This window comes from Carica papaya, chromosome 9, assembly GCF_054855325.1.
Source record: "Carica papaya isolate Zhongbai chromosome 9, ASM5485532v1, whole genome shotgun sequence".
Classification (NCBI taxonomy): domain Eukaryota; kingdom Viridiplantae; phylum Streptophyta; class Magnoliopsida; order Brassicales; family Caricaceae; genus Carica; species Carica papaya.
Window position 1 is genome coordinate 21,022,960 of NC_142317.1, and position 20,490 is coordinate 21,043,449.

General features: G+C 36.2%; 1 pseudogene; it reads left to right on the plus strand.

The window, feature by feature from the left end:
- The first annotated feature begins 14,745 nt into the window (after positions 1-14,745).
- LOC110808019 (serine/threonine-protein kinase D6PKL1 pseudogene) lies at positions 14,746-20,052 on the plus strand (annotated as a pseudogene).
- The last annotated feature ends 438 nt before the right edge of the window (positions 20,053-20,490 follow it).

Below are 20,490 nucleotides of genomic sequence, written 5' to 3' on the forward strand. Positions count from 1 at the left end.
GATTAAGTGGATGAATGAATGGTAGCCTTACTGGATATCTTGGGAGTGGTGGATGGACCGGGTACATAGAGAATCTTACTGTGAATGTCGCCTCATACTGGATAGGGTATCGAAGATTGGTATTTTGGCGCTCTTACCAAATGGGGTATTGGGACGGCCCGTTTGACCCTCATACCGGATGGGCTATTGAGAGATGGTATTTTTGGCGCTTATACCGGACGGGGTATTGAGGGATGGTAGTTTTGGCGCTCATATCGGATGGGGTATGGGGACGACCAATTAGTTAAAAATGTTGAATAATGATTCACGTGTAGTGGGGACATCTCTATGAACCTCAATGGATACCAATAGACAGATAAAAAGAAAAAGTTGTTGTTCTTACTTACTTGAATATGAGATTATGATGTTATTGAGCTATTATTCCTATAGGTCAGTTTTAAAAATCTAGCTACAGTAAGTATGCAATAAATAATTTTATTTAGGATAAATGAATTTACTTAAATTATGAGCTCCATTAGTTATTTTTATTATTTTTACCAACATTCATTTCTGTATCGGTGAGCAGTGTGATATTCTTACTGGGATAGTGTAACTCACCATTTCATTAACTATTTCAGATCAAGAGGATCAAGATCCAGATCTCGATCAACAAGAGGGTTATGAATAGTTCACCATCCGAACCCCCTTCAAAGGCTAGTGAAAGTCGTGTTAGGATACCTAATTATTTACTTTTTATTTTTCTTGAATTTTCATTTGTTCTTTTAAAAGGTTCATTCCCATATCCTTATTAGGTATTCTAAATTATTGTGTAATGAATGTAAATCCTAACTCTATTATTTCGCTTCTGCATTCAATTTATAATTTATTTTCTTTTAAGTTTTGGGCTGTTATAATTTAATTTAGGGATTTTGTTGCCATCCTCAAAGGTTCTGATGGTTCCTCCTTCACTTTAAAAGAGGACGTCGGGCTGTAGAGGAAGAGGGAGAGGAAGAAAATTTGCAGCTAGGGTAAATTGAGAGGAAGTTTTTGTGCGATTTTTCAATCAGATTAATCGGCTAACAATGTGATCGATGGAATCTAATCCATCAATTAGATTAATGCTGTCACTGAGAACAAAGGTAAGTGAAATTTGATTCTCACCATTTGAGTAGAATTTATCTTCTAAATTCTTTGAGATATTTTTGGGAAGAAATGAGTTGATCTGGGAATAGGGAAATTTTCTTGAAATCATATTAGAACTAGGAGTAAAAAAAAAAATTAAAGAATGAGATCTAAGGATAAATAGAAGATCAGACGAAATGATGGAATTATTAAGTGGACAGCTATGAAGAGAGGACAACAGAGATATGCTAGAAACATAGGAGAAAAATTGAAATGATGAGAACGGGAGAGGGATAAGAAATTAAAAAAAAGAGGAAAATAGTGGTTTGAATTTGATGTTTGTTTGGTAATTATTATTCTGTTATCTTTTGGATTTAATTCTCTTGATGTGTTCATTTAAATGCCTAGAAATGGTGGTATTGGTAACTTATGTGTGTTGGATACTGGTCTGCGTTTGGGTAACAAATTTGTGAGGTTGTTGGGCATGACAGAGGACTTCATAAGGAGTAAACTGGGAAGGTGATGAGAAGGAATGTGCATTGCAGAGAGTTTGAGAAAATGGAGAGAAGTAGTGAATGGGTACAATAGGAATGGTGTAGAAAAAGAAAAAAAAAAAGAAAAAGAAGGAAAAAAAAAGAATTATGGACACTAAGGAAGACAAAGGGTATTTCGGAGGGTCTGGAAATTATGAGAGAAAATAGGAGGTAGTGGGTAAAAATTATGAGAGAAAATATGAAGTAATGGTTAAACTGGAGGTAATGAAGGAAGGGAAATGAATTGGAAAACGATTAAAAATAAAATAAGTATAAAAATCTAGGAGCCGATTTGGGTGAGTAGAGACAGTGTTCTCTGTGATGCACGTGTAGGAAAGGATGAGTTACACAAACTTTAATTAGACATTTCTTAATTTGAGATAGATGTAATGGTTAACCCTCACTGGCGAGGGATGTGAACACTACACTTGGAGATAGAAGTTTATTGTATTTTTCGCATTGTGAATATAAGTTCTTATAGTACCTCGATTCCCTGTGGAGGTATTGGTTCTTACAGCTCTTATCCAATCATTTCGAATAGGAGGATCAAAGCACACAGCTCCTCAACATGATCCACTTGATGGAATAGGAGGTTTAGTGCTTAACATCTAATCTATTTTTCTATTATTTGTTTACCGATCATGTATATATATCGATGTCGTTGATTGATTTGCATTCGAATTTTGTTAAAGGAAATGGTAGATCACTTTCATATTTCAATGATCTCCTTTCCACCTTCGTGGCTGAATATGAAATCACCCTATCAGACATGGGTAAAGCTTTGTACGTATACATAATATATATCTTGATATAGATTTGAGTAGTTATTAACCATATATGATTAACTGATGGGTTTTCACTATTTGGTCTTCTTCTCTTAATTTGCAGGGACAAAGTAGCTTATACAGATTTTCTTAAGATTTGTGCACTTTGCATCAAGATTAAAGGAGCCTCCTCAAGATATATAACTAATACTAATCATCACAGCCCAAAACTCTTTAATATGGAGTATTTATGTGTGTTATTATTGATCTTATAATATATATTTAATAATAAAAATTCCCAAGTACAATTTTTGCTAGTAAAAATTCGTATATTTTAATAGTTAAATGATATGTCACGAGATGTATTGTAACACCCGGCCCGTCCCTCATTTATCCAGGCCTTTAGGCTGTATTAAACTCATTTAATTTACTCTGCATATTATTTATCGTAAAACGCGAATCTTACTGTTTTTAATTATTTTAATTTTGTTTAATATTATTTAATTTAATTATTAATTTAATTTTATTTACATTATTTATTTTATTTTAGTAAAAATTGGAAAAATTAAAAAAAGGGCAAAACAGAGAAGGAAAATCCCACGAAAAAAATCTCATGGGGAAGTTGCCCGCATGGGATGCCTGCGCACTGTACGAGCGAGCATGCGTGCACAACAGACATGATACATGCGCATAGCGCGCACATCCCATCTGTGTATGTGGTGTGGGGACCCTGCGTGCATCCTATCACGCGCAGGTGGGTCGTCTGTGCATCACATCGTGCGTGGATAGGTGCCACACACTTTACATGCATCGTCTGCGCAGCAGGCCTATGGGGATAGGTCCCTATGTGCTTAGGGCTTGTGCGCGCAGTTCCCAGCGTGCCTAGGCCCTGTGCGTGCGGTAGGTGGCTTGTGCACCTGTAGGCTAGCCTGCAGCACACTAAGCGGGCCATTACCACCTCAGGCAATGCGCCGTCATTGCCTCATGCAGCGCACCACTGCCGTCGGCAGAAGAGGCCTTCCTCCCTCGTTTTTCATGCCAAACATCTTTTTCCTCTCACTTTTCACCGAATTTTACCACTTGGAACAAATCTAACGATTCTAAATTTCTATAAATAAGTCTTCCCTTCCCACTCTTCTCCACACTTTCATTCTTCAAATTTTCAAGACTTAGAGAGAGAAAAAAAAAGAGAGAGTAATTTAGAGAGAGAATGAGAGAAAGAAAAAAAGAACAATGAAGAATAAAATATCAAGGTTTTAGTAGGGAATTTAGTATTTCTTTTGAGGTCTTAAAGACTATTTTTAGATAAAGAAAAATTACTAAATTATGATAATTATGACTTTGCCTTTTTTGCATGCTTGTGTGTTTGTAGGTCTTATAAGTTAAATTGTTATTGTTTTCAAGCAAGCTATGCGATTTATAGACACTTTATGTTTTGCATGTAATAAAATTAATATGAACTCAGTATTGTTACCAGAAAAAATAAAAGAAATAAAAAAAAAGAAAGTGGAATGAATTGTCTGAAGTATGAATCAGTTTTAACATGCATAATGCATTAAGTGTCTCGTTAGGTCTTTTATCTCTGAGGAGTATCTAGTCCACTATCTCCATCTAGGATATCTATGTCCCCCTCCCCCATCTGGTCTTGAAAGATGTAAGAAAACCACTCTCTGTGGATGACAGCATGCAATCTAGCGAAAGTGGTATCACAATAACTGTAGAGGTCACCCATGGCAAAGTAATGTCATGATTATAAACTATCTGTTATAACCACTATGGTTAGTACAATAGTGGTTATAGATTGTACTATGGTTTGGCTAGCTAAAATTATGCCTAAGCAAATTGCATTTATTTATATATGAACTGATCATTCCACAAGAGGAGTTTAAAATCTATATCTGCCTTCAAATATGGAAGTAGTAATGACTTCGCGAAGCATGACATGAAAATCTGAGTATTTCATGATTTATTTGATTTTCTCTATTATCTGGCATGATATACATTTGTTTGATTATATTAACGCACTGTTTCTTAATAAATAAATTATTTTCATAATATAAGATAGGTCTACGAAGTAGCCAAATAGTAGGTATATTTGTTAAAATAATTCTCATTTGAAAACTTACAATATTATTTAAATATTATTTTTCTTACTGAATATATGAAACTCATTTTTTACATGTACCCCAGATGAGGAAGAAAATGAGGAACTGCAAGCTGACCTAACCTTGGAAGTTTATGAGGAACCCGTGGATCCAGAAAACTTGAGTGCATGATTGATCTCGCACTCCGATGAGTCCAATAATATAGTGAAATAAATGGCATTTTTTGTGTTTTGATTTTGTAATTGTAGCCACTTCTAGCCATAATTATATGTATGTAATTGGAACTCATAAATATTAGTAAGACATTTATGTTAATTAGTTTTGCTGCTTAAACTTTTATCATGCACTCGTTCTTCTGTTTCTGTGTCTTACACCCATTTGCCTTGATTAGCACTCGGGATGTCACATATATAGTCTAATTTTAACTCATACTCTTATAGGTAAGAATAAAAGTACTTAGATATCTATCCTATAGATAAATAATAATTAATTTAATTAAATATATATGTGTATACTTAATTTGTAATGGCCCCAGAATTTAAATGAAGATGTATGTATTCATAATCTTAAATACAGAAGCGTAATAAAAATTTTAATTAATATCCCTTACACAATAACCAAAAACGTACTCAAAACATGAAAGAATAAGCTAATTTAAAAGAGATACTCGAGATAAAAACTATAAATAGAGCTATAAGGTCCTTAAGCGTTTAACTCGCTGTCTTCCTGCGGAACGGGCTCGGGAACCATGTCTTCCTGATCTGAAATGGTTAAGGAATGAGCTACACTAGCCCAGTAAAGACATCACACTATCTCACTGTCACAGAAGTAAAGGTCGGTAGAAAACAAAAACGACCAATGGAGCCAAATTTATAACAAACTAATTTATTAACGTAAAAACCTTTACTGTCCACTTACCTCGGTGAGATTCATGAAAATAACCTATGAAAACAATAACATGATAATCATCATAAAATCATATCGACTTTGTAATAGAACACATGTCCTACTTTTGCACTTCAATAATCAGACAATAAATTTTCTCTTTTACCAGCCTACTAGTATCCATGGGGATCCATAGGGGGTCCCCGCTACACGTGAACCATTAACATTAATAACCTGATTCCAGGGCCGACCCCATACCCCGTCCGGTATGGGCGCCAAAACACATAAGATATCCATACCCCGTCCGGTATGAGAGACCACGTTCCCAGTAGGGTTCCCTATGGACCCGATCCGTCCACCATCTCCGAGGATATCTAGTCAGCCTGTCCATATTATCCACTTATCAATTCACATAACTTTTTTGCCCTTTTCCTTGGTCTCAATCATCCAATCATACACAAACATGTAAACCAGTAATTTACACCAAACAAGACAACACAGTATCGGGTTTACCATAATACAAACCATAATAAAAGAAACTATGATTCATGGATTCGAGACCATAAAATAAATACGTCAAACATCATACTGCATTTAATACTGAAAAATAGATCAAACAACAACTGACCAACAATGTATCAGATTCGGGCTCCATTGGCAACCTCAATCTATTATACATCTATAAAGTCACAAAATACTGTTTAATTATTTATTAAGCTTTAATACTGTGATAGAAAATAGGGTGAGAAATCCTTACTTGTTTCGGGGTCTAAAATTGGCTCTACAGTGTGCCTACGGGCTGTCCCTAATTTTCCTGAATTTTTTCTCGAAAAACTGAAACGCACTACTGGTACTTGCACGTGTCCCAAAAAATTCCAAATCAGACCTAGGGCCCTTTTTGGCCAATATCAGAATTCCGGCACGGTATCTTCGCTGTGCTCCGGCAGCAACGGCGATTCGCCTCGGGTTGGCCATTTTCGGCCGAATTCGGCCAAACTTGCATTGGTCCCTGCGATAAAACAACCCTAAGGCCCTCGGTGGGCCAAAAAATTACGAAAAACTGAGACTTACCGGCGGCGGTGCTCTCGGGTGCGGCGGCTCCCCCGGCGTGAGTCGCATTTTGATGTTTGGCTCCGATCAACATGTAGAAAAAATAACGTTGATCACAGTGGTATAAAATTTCCATCGAACGGAGGTCAGGAAGGGACTCATCGGAGGCAAAAATAGAGGGAAGCCGCGGCTGCACCGCCAGACTTCGGCGGGGTTTTTCGGCCAATTGGCCAGTGGTTTGGCTCTAGTTTGGCCATAGGCGGATTCAGCATCGAAAAATGAACCAGGGGGAGAAACTTTACCTCAATTGGCGGTCAGAAAATTCTTTGGTGCAGCGGCAGGTGGTGGCGATCGGCTCCTCCGGCGTCTGGTTTTTCTTCTCCGGCGAGGCACTAGCGGCTAAGGTTTTGTGGTCAGGTGTGGGTGGGGTTATTTATACCCTTGCCTTTTAATCTCAACTGTCCATCAAGATTAAATTTGGACCGTCCGATCGCGATTTATTTGGGATTAAATCTGGGCCGTCCATCGCAATGCGATCTGGGTTGTCCGTACCTGATTGAATCTGGGCCGTCCGTACGCGTGAAAGCTGGGCCGTCCGTGCGCACATTTGATCTGGGCCGTCCGTGCGCGCAGGAACGGATCTGGGCAGTCCGATAGCGCGCACGCGGATCGCCTACGTGGCCTGTCCTGTGTCAGCATTTTTTTGCCACGCGGCGTGTCCTGGTTGGCTGAGGCTGCTGACCGGGTTGCTGACGTGGCTGCTGACATGGCACAACTTTTTTAAATTGCATTTTGACCCGTGGTTTCCAATTTTCTTTTCAAAAACACCCCCAGAATCTAAATTTTCATCCCTTTTTCCCAAAATCAATTTCAATTAAATCCAAATAATAATTTTACCCAATTTTATCATTATTATTATTTTTATTTTTATTAAATTAAATTAAAATCTAAAAAATTCAAATACAAAAAAAATAAAAATAAAAATAATACAAAAAAAATAATTTGGGTGTTACATTTCTCCCCCCCCCCCTTAAGGAAATTTGGTCCCCCAAATTTGTCTCTCACTCTTGGTCGAACAAATGGGGATACTGATCTCTAAAATCTGATTCTAGCTCCCAGGTAGCCTCCCTGGGCGTGTGGTTCTGCCACACGACCTTTACAAATGATATTTCCCGGTTGCGAAGTATCTTGCTCTTTCGGTCCGTGATACTGATTGGTACTTCTTCATAAGACAAGTCCTCTTGGAGTGGAAGCGGTTCATGAGCCAAGACATGAGAAGGGTCCGACTTGTACTTACGTAGCATGGATACGTGGAACACGTGAACTCTGGAGAGCTCTGGAGGCAGTGTTAGTCTGTAGGCAGCAGTACCAATCCTGTATAAGATTTCAAAAGGTCCGATAAATCGGGGGTTTAATTTTCTCCTCCTGCCGAACCTACTAATTCCCTTGAAAGGAGTGACCTTAAGAAACACCCGGTCGCCTTTCTCAAACGCTAGCTCTCTCCTCCAGGTATCTACATAACTCTTTTACCTACTCTGAGCTGTCTGAATGTTCTTTCTGATTTTAACTATTTTAGATGTAGTCTCCTTTACCAACTCTGGGCCGAACAATCTTCTATCCCCCACTTCCTCCCAACAAATCGGTGATCTGCACGAGCGCCCATATAACGCCTCATATGGAGCCATGCCGATGCTTGCTTGGTAGCTGTTGTTGTAGGCAAACTCTATCAGGGGTAGATGGTCATCTCAATGGCCCCCAGAGTCCAGGACACAAGCTCGGAGCATATCCTCAAGTGTACGAATTGTCCTTTCTAATTGTCCATCAGTATAGGGATGGAAGGCAGTACTAAGAGACAGCTTTGTTCCCATAGCTTGCTGAAAGCTACTCCAAAATCGAGAAGTGAACCTGGGATCCCTGTCGGATACCACTGTCACTGGAACTCCATACAATCTGACTATCTCTCGGATATACATCCTTGCCAACTTGTCCAAGGAATCGGTCATCCTAATGGCTAGGAAGTGGGAAGACTTGGTAAGTTGGTCAAACATTACCCATATGGCATCATGTCTTGAACATGCCTTGGGTAGCCCCGATACGAAGTCCATGATGATATGTTCCCACTTCCACTCTGGGATCGGTAAGGGCTGAAGTAACCCACCTGGGTGCTGATGCTCTACCTTAACCTGCTGACATACCAAGCATTTAGATATAAAGTCGGCTATGTCTCTCTTTATCCCATTCCACCAAAACTGGGGTCGCATGTTTTGGTACATTTTGGTTCTTCCTGGATGCATGGCAAACTTCGAGCTATGGGACTCCATCATGATGTCTCTTTTTAACTCACTGTTATCTAGAACACACACCCTGTCTTGGAAACGAAGTAATCCATCGGCAGAGATTCAGAATTCTGAGCTCACTCCCTGTTCTGCATCCTTCTTGCGGGCTACTATGGCGGGGTCGACTGACTGGGCTTCCCTTATTTTCTGCATCAACTCGGGCTGGACTGTCAGGCGGCCCAAACATGTGACTCTCTTCAGATCCTGAAGTCGAACTTGTTGCGTGGCCCCAATTGGTCTGTATTCTAAAACCATCAAATGGGCTAAGATACCTGCACTTTTCCTGCTGAGAGCATCTACTACCACGTTGCCTTTACTCGGATGGTATAAAATATCACAATCATAGTCCTTAAGGAGTTCCATCCACCTTCTCTGATGCATGTTGAGATCCTTCTGAGTGAATATGTGTTTCAAACTCTTATGATCGGTATAGATCTGAAAGGTCTCTCCGTACAAATAATGGCGCCAGGTTTTCAAGGCGTGTATGATTACGGCAAGCTCCAAGTCATGGGTGGGATAGTTCTTCTCATGATTCTTTAACTGTCTGGACCTATATGCTATAACCTTTCCATGCTGCATCAGGACACAACCCAGGCCTAGATAGGAGGCATCACTATAAACTGTATATCCTCCCGATCTTCTCGGTAAGGCCAGCACGGGTGCAGTAGTCAGCCGCTTATTCAATTCTGAAAAACTTCTTTCGCAGTCCTCATTCCCCTCAAATTTGGCATTCTTCTTTGTGAGTCGGGTTAGAGGAGCTGCTAGACTGGAGAATCCTTCAACGAATCTGCGGTAATAACCTGCCATTCCCAGGAAGCTGCAAATTTCCTTAACTGATGTCAGCTTCTCCCAGCCAAGTACCGCTTCAACCTTTTCGGGATTCACTGATACCCCTTCCTTCGATATGATGTATCCTAGGAAGGCGGTCTGCTCAAGCCAGAATCCACACTTACTCAACTTGGCATATAACTTCTTATTTCTGAGGACATGCAAAACTTGGGCAAGATGGTGAGCATGTTCTTCTCTGTTTTTGAGTAGACTAAGATGTCATCAATGAACACGATAACGAATTGATCCAAGAAGTCTTTGAAGACCCTGTTCATTAGATCCATAAAGATTGCCGGGGCATTGGTTAGCCCAAGTGGCATGACCAGGAACTCATAGTGTCCGTACCTGGTTCGGAAGGGCGTCTTGGGGATGTCTTCTGTTCTTATCTTCACCTGATGGTAACCTGATCGCAGGTCTATTTTAGAGAAGACTTGTGCACCCTACAGCTGATCGAAGAGGTCATCGATTCTGGGAAGGGGATATTTGTTCTTGATCGTAACCTTGTTCAATCCTCTGTAATCAATGCACAGTCTCAACGTTCCATCTCCCTTCCTTGCCAAAGTGACTTCGGCACCCCAAGGAGACACACCGTGTATAATAAAACCACTGTCTTGCAATTCAGTGATCTGTTTTCTCAGCTCTTCCATCTCAATGCGGCTCATGCGGTAAGGAGCAACCGAAATGGGCTGGGTACATGGCTGTAGGTCTATAGTGAACTCGACTTCTCTGTCCACTGGCAGACCGGACAGTTCGTCTGGAAACACATCTGGGCAGTCTCGGACTACCAGAATCTCTTGAATACAAATTTCCTTCTTAGGCTTGCCTAGTTAGAGAAAACAGCAAGATTAAGGCACTAGAAGTTAAGGAAACTTGCCATCAAGGAATAAGTACTGAATGATTTTATTAATTTATAAATGGCTCCTCGTTAGGAGGATTAAATACAACTTTCTTGTTAAAGCAATCTATGGTGGCGTGATACGCCGCTAGCCAATCTATTCCTAAGATTACATCAAAATCCCCCGTGTCTAACCCTATCAAGTCTACACTCAGTTTTCTATTTACTATCTCCACGGCACAAGCCCTGTGGATAACTTCCCCTAGTAGTGTTTCACCTCCGGTAGTAGACACAAATAACGATGAATCAAGTTTATCAGGTGATACATTAATTTTGGAAGCAAAAGCATGTGAAACAAAAGAGTGCGATGCACCAGTGTCAAATAAAACATGAACCATATGGTCACAGATAATATACATACCCTGTACCACATCCGGGTCGACGTCGGCATCCTGCTGGGTAAGGTTGTAAGCTCTGCCCTGGATAGGAGGCCTTCCTTGATTCTGGTTCCTCGGGCATTCTCTTGCATAATGCTGGGCACTGCCACATATGCGACAGGTGTTGTTGAGGCGGTAGTAGGGTCGGTCCTCGTGATCTCTGCCGCAGTGCTGATAGATCTTCCCACGTGCTGCCCCTGGAGCCTGAGGAGGGGCCTGGATGGCTAGTCTTAGCCTTTTATTTGGCTAGCCTGTGGAACGGAGCTGAGGGTCGGGAACTCCCTCCTGGCTGAGGACGGGTGTTGAAGCTCATTTCCACGATCTGTGCCTTTGCTAGGACTACTGAATATGTCTTGAGCTCCAGTACCAACAAGTGTTGCCTGATCTCTGGGCGGAGACCCCACTAGAATCTCTTGGCCTTTCGACCCTCATCCATCAATGTCTCCGGGGAGTATCGGCCCAGCTCTAGGAACTTACGAGCATATTCCGATACTGTCATGTTTCCCTGAACCAGTTGAACAAACTCCATTTCCTTTAGGTGTCAGATGTGCTCAGGGAGATACTCCGCATGGAAGGCCGCTAAGAACTGCTCCCAAGTGACTGGTGTAGGCAGGGTGGTTGGCTTGAGCTCCCACCAATGTCCTGCTTCCCCTACCAGCATGTAGGAAGCAAGGGTAGCTCTTTGCTCAGGAATTACTCCCAAGGTCCTGAAAGCTCTCTCAGTCTCTGCCAGCCAGTACTAGGCCTCTTCAAAAGAGGATCTCCCTGCAAAGGTGGAGGGGTTCAGTCTCCTGTACCTCTCTATGTAGCCTGGGTCGATCAAGGAAGGAGCGGAGTCCCGTGGAAGAGGGACTGGACCCGGCTGGGGATAGATTGGGGGGTCCTATGGTGGCACTTGCTGATATGATGGGGGCACTGGACTGTACTGTGGCGGTGCCGGGTAGTACCGTGGCTGGGGCACCGGGTTATACTGCGGCAGTGGTGCCAGGTGGTACTGTGGCAGAGCAGCCCGATAGGGTTCCCTAGGGACCCGGTCCGTCCACCATCTCCCAGGATATCTGGTTAGGCTGTCCACATTATCCACTTATCAATTCACATAACCTTTTTGCCCTTTTTCTTGGTCTCAATCATCCAATCATACACAAATATGTAAACCAGTAATTTACACCAAACAAGACAACATAGTATCGGGTTCACCATAATACAAACCATAATAAAAGAAACCATGATTCATGCATTTGAGACCATAAAATAAATACATCAAACATTATACTGCATTTAATACTGAAAAATAGATCAAACAATAACTGACCAACAATGTATCAGATTCGGGCTCCATTGGCAACCTCAATCTATTATACATCTATAAAGTCACAAAATATCGTTTAATTATTTATTAAGCTTTAATACCGTGATAGGAAATAGGTTGAAAAATCCTTACTTATTTCGGGGTCTGAAATCGGCTCTATAGTGTGCCTACGGGCTGTCCCTAATTTTCCTGAATTTTTTCTTGGAAAACTGAAACGCACTACCGGTACCTGCACTTGTCCCAAAAAATCCCAAATCAGACCTAGGGCCCCTTTCGGCCAATACTAAAATTTCGGCACGACAGCTCCGCCGTGCTTCGACGGTGGTGATCCACCTCGGATTGGTCATTTTCGGCCGAATTCATCCAAACTTGCATTGGTCCCTGCGATAAAACAACCCTAGGGCCCTCAGTGGGCCAAAAAATCACGAAAAACTGAGACTTACCGACGACGGTGCTCTCAGGTGGGGCGGCTCCACCGGTGTGAGTTGCGTTTTGATGTTTGGCTCCGATCAACCTGTAGAGAAAAGAACGGTGATCACAGTGGTATAAAATTTGCATCGAACGGAGGCCGGGAAGGGCCTCATCGGAGGCAAAAATAGAGGGAAGCCGCGGCGACACCGCCGAACTTCGGCGAAGTTTTTCGGCCGATTGGCCAGTGGTTTGGCTCCGGTTTGGCCATAGACGGATTCAACATTGAAAAACGAGCCAGGGTGAGAAAATTTACCTCGATTGGCGGTCGAAAAATTCTCCGGTGCGGCGGCAGGTGGCGGCGGCCGGCTCCTCCGGCGCAGCATTGGCGGCTAGGGTTTTGTGGTCAGGTGTGGGTGGGGTTATTTATACCTTTTGCCTTTTAATCTCAACCGGCCATCAAGATTAAATCTGAACTATCCGATCGTGATTTATTTGGGATTAAATCTGGGCCGTCCATCGCGATGCGATCTGGGCTGTCTGATCACGCGCACGCGAATCACCCACGTGGCCCATCTCGTGTCAACGTTTTCTTGCCACGCGGCGTGTCCTGGTTTGCCGGGGCTGTTGACCGGGCTGCTGACGTGGCACAACTTTTTCAAATTGCGTTTTGACCCCCGATTTTCGATTTTCTTTTCAAAAACACCCCCAGAATCCAAATTTTCACCATTTTTTTCCAAAATCAATTTCAATTAAATCCAAATAATAATTTTACCCAATTTTATCATTATTATTATTTTTATTTTCATTAAATTAAATTAAATTAAATTAAATTAAAATCTAAAAAATTCAAATACAAAAAAAATAAAAATAAAAATAAAAATAATACAAAAAAAATAATTTAGGTGTTACATAATTAATTTAATAGTTGATGTGTTTCTTCTTTTAAAATAGATTATAAGTTCAAGCCAGATTGTATTTTTATTTGTGTCATCATTTAAAAGTTATTTATATGGTATTATAACTAGTGTATATCACATGACTAATCTGGAATAAAACTATATTTTTGTATGTATTCTTATTTGGAGATTATTTGTATTATGTTATGATTGATGCATATCACTTAATTAATAGATATACCAAATTTTTATTTTTAAACAAATAATTAATTGATATTAATTGCAACATTTGCTCTTGTCAAATGGCATTGAAATGTAAGGAATTCTCAAGGCATTTAATAAAAAGAGTAAGGAAAGGTAAGCCTTTTTATACAATTGATGTTATAAATCAATTAACGTTCTTTATACATTCATGCGGTAAATGAATTTTATACTTATTTTTTTATTGCAAATATTACTAATATATCTCTTTACTGAGTTTTTTTATTTTTTTTAAATTTCTTTTTTTGAATAAAAAAGAGCATGAAAGCATTAGATGTAATCAAGCAGAATTCTCACCAGTGAAAGGAAAAAATGAAATTCCTTGTTAAGGTAATATTTTATTTTATATATTCTGTAAAGTTTTATTTTCATGTATATCTTTTTTCTTATGGATTTTGTGAAAATTTTAATTGAATTTAAATTTGTTTACTTATACAACATGATTTTTTCTTCATCGAAAATCTATTTTGATGACTGAATAATTATAGGTATTAATAATTATAATGAATTATAACAATATGATAGTAGTTAAAACTCTTATGTTCTATTTAAAATTTATAAGTATAAATTTTATTAAAAAGTAGAATGTTTTATACTATATAAGTCTGTAAATTTAAATTCGATTAAAATTTTTAGGAAATCTATAAGAGAAAAAGATGTGTATGAAATATAAAATATATAAAATAGAATATTTTGTCAAGAAGGATTTTTATTTTTTCCTTCATTAGTGAGAATTCATGTTTGGTTGCATTCACTGCCTATGCACCCTTTTAAAAAAAAAATTAAAAACTTTTTTGAGAAAACTCAGTGAATAAATATATTAATAATATGTACAATAAAAAATAAGTATGAAATTCATTTACTATATTCACTAAGTGATTTGATTTATGACGTCGTTAATTATGTTTGGAAGTTTACCCTTCCTTACTCTTTTCATCAGATGCCTTCACACGTGTGTATATATATATATATAAACATAAAATTCATATATACGATGGTGTATGACCAATCATATGTGGCACCAATAAGTATGAAATTCATTTGTGATTGGTGGTCGTGTTTACTCACTGAGTTCTATCTCGGCGGGGATTTTCACATCCTTCGTTAAAGGCAGCCGGATAAACGCTTCAATGAAGCTGTTGCCCAGTAAGTACGTACAACAACATTAATTATCTGTATCTATAAAAATATATTATATGACTGGACGAATCGTTAATTTATTATTATGATATTCAACACAATTAGTATCGTGATATACGTACATACATTATCTATATACCCACGCACACACACATATATATTGATAAGTTGAGAAGGTTATATATATATATAGAGAGAGACACACACATTATATATATTATATAATTCTCAATTATAAGTATCTTCTTTGAAGTTTCTAACCTTTCCCCTTTGCATCTTCTTAATTCTATCATATTTCTGCATAAATATATATATGTATATATAGATACAATCTTCATTTTTATTTTTATTAATTAATAAAATCTTCTTTTCATATTTTAATATGGTCCCAAAATGTTAAAGTATAAGAGCCAAATTCAAATATGGAAGAATTTGGTTTACAACTTCATGAACCTGTTTATATATTAATAAATTAAATATATTATATATTTTTACTAATTCGGGTAATATAAGAAGAGAATTATATTTCAATAATATATTAAACATATTCTTAAATATATTAAATAGAATAAAGTATTAAAATTTTCAACAAGCTATTCGTATAACTTATCAAACTCAATTTTATATATTTTGAATTTATTTAAATTTATTCATCTATTTTTTTTTTTATAAAAAGATTTGTGACCTTCTCCTTTTTGCACAGGTTTTATGCATTTGAAATCATAGTGGGCTTAGAATACCTACACATGATGGGGATAGTTTACCGTGGTTTGAAGCTCAAAAACGTGTTAGTAAGATTTGACGGCCACATTTCGTTGACTGACTTCTATCTCTCAAGAAAAGACGATAATTCAACATCAACGATCCATATAATTTCTGATCAAAATGCATCATCAATCACAAACTTTTCTAACTCATCATGCATTCTACCCAATTATATCAGACCTGCAGTAGCCTTTTTCTTACACCCTAGTCAACATAAATAGAAAAAAGTAAACACATCACACGACTATTGAAATCATCACAGAGCCAATCAATGTCTAATCAATGTCTTTTGTTGGGACCCACGAGTACTTAGCACGAAAAATTTTGTCTGGTGAAGGACATGGAAACACAGTTGATTAGTGGACACTAGGGATATTCATATTTGAAATATTATATGGGATGACACCATATAAGGGAGTTGACTAGGAGTTGCCCTTAGTGAATATTGAGGCTCGAGCACTTTAGTTTTGAAAAAGAAACCATGGTTTTGAAGCCGACAAAGGATTTGATCACACGATTATTAAACAAGGACCCCACAAGGCAAATGGGGTCCACAATGGGTGCAAAGGCAATCAAATGACATAAATTTTTTTATGGGCATAATTGGGCACTTTTGAGATGTATAAAATCACCATTTGCCTTTGATAGTATTTTATTGTATCTAGTAGGGATTTTATTGCATTTGATAGTACTATTGAGAGTTTAATAGAGTTTTAATTTACACGATATTTTTTTTAGTATATCTAATTTTAATAACTAAATAGAAGTGAGATTTAATTAATTTATACATTGGGACAAGAAATTTTAATGAAATTCATGTTGAAAGGTTCAATATTTATAAAAATATATAATGAAGGATTTACTGGATGATTTTGTCTAACAGACAATATAGCATTTTCAATTGTTCTTAATTAATGTCTTTACTTAACTGTCTAAAAGTAATATTAATTTCTCTAATATGTGGTATAAGAGGTAGTAATACTCTTTTTAAGGTATTACTTGGATAAAACCAAAATGTATTGCATCAAGGTCCTGATTATATAAGTAGGGAAACTCATGAATCCTTGTGTAGTTCATCAGGACTGTTTACCTAATTTAGGATAAACAATGCTAAGGTTCAAGGATAGTTGAGGATAAGAAAACTTTTGGCTTCTAGAGCTATTTTGAGATGCCTATGAGGTTACAAGATAGCTTTGCCAAAAGGTTGTGTAGGGTTTTAAAATTGTTCCCGCATTCTAGACCTATCTTAAGACAATTATAAGGTTTCGAGCATGTATTAGGTCTTAATAAAGCTCTAAAACTGTAGTGAACATCTAAATCTTAAGGTTTTAGTCTTTTTTTTCCCTTAATGTTATGTTGCACTAAGATGCAAATTTTTTATCATAAAATTTAATCCAGTATAGATTTTGTTTTCCTTAGTTGTATGGAAAATTTTGTACCAAGTACAAATTTTATACTTGATGAATATTTCTCTGAGTTTAGGTTATTACTTGAGGATGTTTAAGTCTTCATTTTGCATTTTGTTTCCTTTCTTAGTTGGATTCAAAAGTATAATAAGAATAATACATGGCTTAGTTAGAGATGAGTAAGGACTTCTGAAAGATAGATAATTGTTCATGAATCTCCTCAGTTTTTGCTTCACTTACTTGAGCATGATGGTTTTTATTGTTAATGAATATTTCTCTGAGTTTAGGTTATTACTTGAGGATGTTTAAGTCTTCATTTTGCATTTTGTTTCCTTTCTTAGTTGGATTCAAAAGTATAATAAGAATAATACATGGCTTAGTTAGAGATGAGTAAGGACTTCTGAAAGATAGATAATTGTTCATGAATCTCCTCAGTTTTTGCTTCACTTACTTGAGCATGATGGTTTTTATTGTTAATGAATAATGATTTTATCTTAAATGAAATAATGTTATATTGGATGCTATTGTATTGATTTCCATTATATAAGTTGATTCAGTATTAAAAATAGATATTACTAAATTTATAGTTCAATCAAATAATAAAATAGAACCGAATTTAAATGAATTATTTAATATTATAATAAATAAGTGAATCGAATTATGTATATTTATTGTTTAAAATATAGTATTTGATGACTAATTATAAAAATTGACACTTTAATGAATAATGAGAGGCGATTGATGGTGACTACAATGAAATGCAATTAACACAAAAATAAAAGCTTTGGTATCTTGCAACAAAGTAGATTACAGTTTTTTTAGGTTTTAAGACAAAGATGAACTATTTTATCTTATTTTATTTTTGATACTCCTTTTTATTGATACAAAAGTTAAATAACTTTTTTTTTTCAAGTAAAGAAATAGATAGGGTGGGCACGAAATGGACACATGAGTTCCTCTATTTGTCACATATTACCTAGCAACATTTCAACTTTTGTGATAGTCTGAATCAACCACTAAAATTATATTACATGTTTTCTAATTTCTAGTTGTAATAGGACAATTTTGAAAGGTACCAGGTACAAATTTTATACTTGCTGAATATTTTCTAAAGTTTGAGTTATTATTTGAGGATGTTTAATCTTTCATTGCATATTTTGCTTCTTTTCTTCTTAGTTAGATTTAATAGTTTAATCAAATAGTACATAACTTAGCTAAAGATGTAGTAAGGACTATTGAAAGATATATATTTATTCATGAGCCTAAGTTTTTTGTTAACTTGCTTGAGCAAAATGGTTTTTACTATTAATGGATGATGATTTTTCTTAAAAAAGTAATGTTGCACTGAGATGCAACTAATACAAAGATAGAAGCTTTGATGTCTTATAGTAGAGGAGATCAAATTTTCTTTAGGGTTGAGTACATAAAGATGAACTATTTTATTTCCAGCTTCTTATGTATTTCTTTTTGCTGATATAAAAGTTAAATAATTTTTTTTTCAAGTAAAGAAATGGACAGGTTGTGCATGAAATGGACAAGTTGCTTCCTTTATTTGTTGTATATTTAGTTAGCGACATTTTGACTTTTAGTGACAACGTTTATCACCCGCTAAAATTGTGTCATTTATTTTTTAATTTTTAGTTGGATTTAAAATTAACTTTCATTCCACATTTTGTTTCTTTTCTTCTTAATTGGATGTAAAAGTGTAATCAAATAGTATATAACATAGTTAGAGATGTAGTAAGGACTTCTAAAAGATATATAGTTGTTCATGAGTCTTAAACTTTTGTTCACTTGCTTAAGTAGAATGGTTTTATCCATGATGTTTTTTAAAAAAGAAAAATTAAATGTTGTATTGGATGTTATTGTACTGACTTACATTGTTTGCTGACTTATATAGTACTGAAAGAAATATGACTAAATTTGTAGTTCAGTCAAATAATAAAGTATGATTTAACTTAAATAAATAATTTAATCTCATATAAATGAGTGAATCAAGTAATGTAAATTTATTGTTTAAAATAAAATATTCAACGACTGATAAAGAAAACCGATACTTCAATGAATAATGAGAGGTGATGGGTGATGACTGCAATGAGATGCATCTAATAGAGAGAGAGAAGTTTTAGTGTCTTGCAACAAAGAAGATTGAATTTTCTTTAGGTTTTAGAACATAAAGATAAACTATTTTATTTCTAGCTTCTTTTGTAATTTTTTTTGTCAATATAAAAGTTAAATAATTTTTTTTTTCAAATAAAGAAATGGACAGGTTGTGCATGAAATGGATACGTGGCTTCCTTTATTTGCCACAAATTTAAGTTGCAGCATTTTTACTTCTTGTGACTATAAATTCCCTTGTAAAATTTTATCATCTATTGTTTAATTTTTAGCAGCAATTAACTGTTCTCAAAAGTGTCAATGTAATGCCTTTTATCAGTTGAAGTAATTTATTTGGAGAAAAACTATCTTTGTTGTTTATACAATATTATAAATGGATTAAATTAAACTTTTGTTTTTTTTTTAAAAATATTTGTTCTCATAAAACTATTGGCAAGATTAATCGAAACTCGGAACACAAAATTCAAAAAATGCAAGAAGATTTTATTAATTAATAAAGATGAAAATGAAGATGGTATCTATATACATATATATATTTATGCAGAAATATGGTAGAATCAAGAAGGTGCAAAGGGGAAATGTTAGAAACTTAAGGTGTGTGTGTCTACATATATACATAACCTCCTCAATTTATCAATATATATATGTGTGCGTGTGCATATACATAATGTATGTACATGTATTGCTATACTAATTATGCTGAATATCATAATAATAAATTAACGATTCGTATAATCATATAATATATTTTTATAAATACAGATAATTAATGCTGTTGTACATACATACCAGGACACTGCTTCATGGAAGCGTTTATCCGGCCTTTGACAGAGGACGTGAAGATTGACGCCAGGACAAAACTCAGTGAGTAAACACAACCATCAATCACAAATGAATTTCATGCCTATTGGTGCCACATGATTTATGCCACATATGATTGCTCATACACCATCATATGTATGAGTTATATGTTTATATATATATATATATATATATATATATATATACACACACACACACACACACACTTGTCAAGGCATCTGATGAAAAGAGTAAGGAAGGGTATACTTTCATACATAATTGATGACGTCATAAATCAGATCAATTAGTGAATATAGTAAATGAATTTCATACTTATTTTTTATTGTACATATTATTTATATATTTTTTTACTGAGTTTTTTTAAAATTGTTTTTAAATTTTTTTTTGTAAAGGTGCATAGGCAGTGAATGCAACCAAACATGAATTCTTAGTAATGAAGGAAAAAATAAAAATCCTTCTTGGAGTAATATTCTATTTTATATATTTTA